We start from the raw sequence: 4,176 nt of genomic DNA, 5'->3' as shown, positions 1-4,176 counted from the left end.
CACAGTATATTCTAAGAGCTTCTAAACTGTTGCAAAATGTTCAAGTACACTGGAAACAGGTGCCGAGGTATATCCCTTGACTTTCATAGAGGTCAGGAGTCCTGTGGGAGAGACAAAGGCATTAAGGGTCAGATAGTTCTGCTTTGGAAACTCCAGCTGACAGAACTGGGCAAAAACAGAGGAAGGTGACTGCACACTGGCCAGAGAGACAAGGAGCCATGGAAGTTGACAATCCAGAGGAGGTCAGTGATGCTGCGCCCATGGGCAGCATGGGCAGAAGCAGCTTGAGGCTGTCTGTAGCACCGGGAGGCGTACCCACAGTGAATGGGACTGAGGAGCAATTCGAACTGTGGGAACTGACTCTGGTTAAACATGAAACCAACATCCGGGAGCCACAGAGTTTCTGCCTTTGGACTCAGAAACTGGTGGGGGCTGGGGGTACTGTGTGTAAGGTCCCTGGAGATTCCCAGGAATACAGTAGCTGTCACAGGAGGGCTCTCGAATGAATTTTTTAGCCAGGTGTGGTGGCTCACACCTGTAATCCCAGCACTTTGGGAGCCTAAGGCGGGCGGATTACCTGAGGTCAGGAGTTCGAGACCAGACTGGCCAACATGGTGAAACCCCATCTCTACTAAAAATATAAAAATTACCCGTGTAGTGGCACACGCCGTAATCCCAGTTACTTGGAAGACTGAGGCAAGAGAATTGCTTGAGCCTGGGAGGCAGAGTTTGCAGTGAGCTGAGACCATGCCACTGCACTCCAATCTGGCCAGGAGAGCAAGGCTCTGTCTCAAAAAAAAAAAAAGAGAGAATGAATTTAAAAAATCAGATTTTATAGTAAAAAAACAAAAAGACTGCCAATAAAGCAATAGAAATAACCAAGCTGACTTCAGACTTCATTCCAGCATGAACTGGCAGGAGAAAAGAGGGTTTTAAAAGTAAAGGAAATCAATATATCAAAGAGACTTCTGCACCTCCAAGTTTATTGCAGCACTACCCACAATAGCCAAGATATGGACTCAACAACAGATGAATGGATAAAGAAATGTGGTATATATACATAATGGAATACTACTGGGCCACAAAAAGAATGAAATCCTGCCATTCACAGCAACATGGACAAGACTGGAGGAGGTTATAAGTGAAATCAGCCAAGAATGGAAAGTTAAACACCACATGTTCTTACTCCTATGCGGGAGCTAAAAAAGTTGATCTCGTAGAGTAAAAAGTATAATATAGCAGAGAACACTGGAGTCTGGGAAGGTAGAACGAAGGAAGATACAGGGAGAGATTTCTTAAAGGATACAAAATTACAGGGAGATAGGAGGAATAAGTTCTAGTATTCCGCACCACTGTAGGATGGCTATAGTTAATAATATATTACGTAGTTTCAAATAGCTAGAAGTAGGATATCAAACTTTCTCAACACAAAGAAACAATAAATGTTTGTTTGAGATGATGGATATGCTAATCACCCTAACCTGATCACTATAGCATTATACGTATCAAAGCATTACCATGTACCTCACGAGTACATGCATTATTATTTGTCAATTTAAAAAGAGAAAATTTAAAAACAATAAAAAAAATAGGGCTTTTTTAACATTGTGTTTTATTTTCAGAGGAAGGTTCTTGCTCTGTGGCCCAGGCTGGGGTGCAGTGGTGCAATCATAGCTCACTCAAACTCCCGGACTCAAGTGATCCTCCCACCTCCCTAACGTAACTGGGGCTATAGGTACATGCCACCATTCCTGGCCAAAAATAGGGCTTTAAAAAGGAAAGATTCTACGTAATTCTACACCCAGCCAAATCTTCTTTGATATGTAAAAGAAACAAGGATGATATGGAATATAGAGGAATTCAGAAAATATACTCCCTGATTTCCGTTTCCTAAAAAAAAAGTTGTTTTAAAGTACTTACGGATAGATAACTGAGTTAAAAATGGGAAGAGTTATTTGCTAACTACTGAAGTCTACTAAGTATAAATCTAAATAATTGCTATAAATATGATTGCAGACTAAGTGCAAATGCCAGAAAAAATGCAAAAAAGAAGCCACATAATATTAAAATATTATAAAATTAATATTCTGGACTAATACAACTCCAGTTTATATTAAACTAGATGGAAAAGTGGAATGAGAAAGGGAGAAGTAAATGGTGATGATGGAAGAAAGTAAAATGCACGTCAAGTTTCCTATATGTTCAGAGTCAAAAGTATTATCTTACTTGCTACTTTTGTCCTCAAAGTATATACAGAGTTGGCTCTCCATATCTGCAGGCTCTACCGCCACAGACTCAACTAACTGCAGGGAAAAAAATTTTTAAATATGGATGGTTGTGTCTGTACTGAACATGTACACACATTTTTTCTTGTCATTATTCCCTAAACAACTATTTATATAGCATTTATACTGTATTACGTATTATAAGTAATCTAGAGATTATTTAAAAGTATAGAGGAAGCCTGTAATCCCAGCACTTTGGGAGGCCGAGACGGGCGGATCACAAGGTCAGAAGATCGACACCATCCTGGTTAACACGGTGAAACCCCGTCTCTACTAAAAAATACAAAAAAACTAGCCGGGCGAGGTGGCGGGCGCCTGTAGTCCCAGCTACTGGGGAGGCTGAGGCAGGAGAATGGCGTAAAAAAACCCGGGAGGCGGAACTTGCAGTGAGCTGAGATCCAGCCACTGCACTCCAGCCTGGGCGACAGAGCGAAACTCCGTCTCAAAAAAAAAAAAAAAGTATAGAGGATAATATGCAAATATTATGCCATTTTATATAAGAGGTTTGCGCTTCTGAGGATTTTGGTATCCGTGAGGGATCCTGGAACCAACCGTGGAAGACTGTATTGACTTCTATTTGTGAGATTATGGTAAGCTAGTAATTCAGACCAACACACTTGCTGAAAACAACTAAAAATTCCAGAAAGATGTCTATTAAATCTTTTTTAAAAGCAGAGAAGGAAGATAGCACTAAAAGCGAAGAAGGAAGCTCCCGTTTTCACGCTGCTGTTAAAGACATACCTGAGACTAAGTAATTTACAAAGAAAAAGAGATTTAACGGACTCAGTTCCACACGGCTCGGGAAGCCTCACAATCATGGCGGAAGGCAAAAATCAATTCTTGCATGAGGCAGACAAGAGAGAAAGAGAGAACCAAGCGAAAGGGATTTCCCCTTATAAAACCATTCGATCTCGTGAGATTTATTCACTACCATGAGAACACTATGGGGGAAACTGCCCCCATAATTCAAATATCTCCCACTGGGTCCCTCCCACAACACGTGAGAATTATGGGAACTACCATTTGAGATGAGATTTGGGTGGGGACACAACCAAACCATATCACCCTCCCAAAGCTGAAGCCAAAGCAAAGGCTTTGAAGGCCAAGAAGGTAGTGCTGGAAGCCATCCACAACTACAAAAAATAAAAATAAATTTGCCCGTCACCCACCTTCCGGGCTCGAGACACCACGGTTCCAAAGGCAGCCCAAATATGCTCAGAAGAGCGCCCCCAGGGGAAAGAACCTTGACCACTCTGCCATCAGCACGTTCCCTCAGACCACTGAGTCAGCGTGAAGAAGGTAGAGGACAATAACAAGCTTGAGTTTACTGTGGATGTTAAACCCGACAAGCAGCAAATCAAACAGGCTTGAAGAAACTCTATGACGTTGGTGTAGTCCAGGTCAACACCTTGATCAGGCCTGATGGAGAAAAGAGGGCATATGTTCCACTGGCACTCCTAACCGTGATGCTTTCGATGTTGCCAACAAAAATTGAGACCATCTAAACCAAGTCCAGCTGGCTAAGTTCTAAATATGTATCTTTTCACCATATTTTAAAAAGTTAAAAAAAAAAAAAAAAAAACATAAAATCAGAGAAGACCTGACAGCATACCAGGGAATTATTGGGCCAAAGTGTAGGTGGGATTGTAAACTCAGCCAGGGAAAGAGAGCAATAAAGTAGTCTTTGTTCTGAGGGTGTATCTGTCTATCTCTGCAAACTTGAGCTTCCCTTTTGACATCAAACTCTAATGCCTGAATGGGGCAGAAGGGGCAGGTATTGCTTCAACATTTATCTGAGTATGCTCCCCACTTGAATCTGGGACCTCAAAAGACTGCATCTTCAAGATAAGGAAGCCTTCATCCTCACCCCCATCTCTCACCACCACCCCAG

At 41.9% G+C, this 4,176-nt stretch overlaps 1 pseudogene; it reads left to right on the top strand.

Annotated features, from left to right (window-relative positions):
• Window positions 1–218: 218 nt before the first annotated feature.
• LOC105501201 lies at window positions 219–3,780 on the top strand (annotated as a pseudogene).
• The last annotated feature ends 396 nt before the right edge of the window (window positions 3,781–4,176 follow it).

This window comes from Colobus angolensis, unplaced genomic scaffold (genome assembly GCF_000951035.1).
Source record: "Colobus angolensis palliatus isolate OR3802 unplaced genomic scaffold, Cang.pa_1.0 Scaffold7, whole genome shotgun sequence".
NCBI lineage: Eukaryota > Metazoa > Chordata > Mammalia > Primates > Cercopithecidae > Colobus > Colobus angolensis.
The sequence above is the reverse complement of the archived record's forward strand: the minus strand, read 5'-3'. Positions and strand labels throughout refer to the sequence as shown.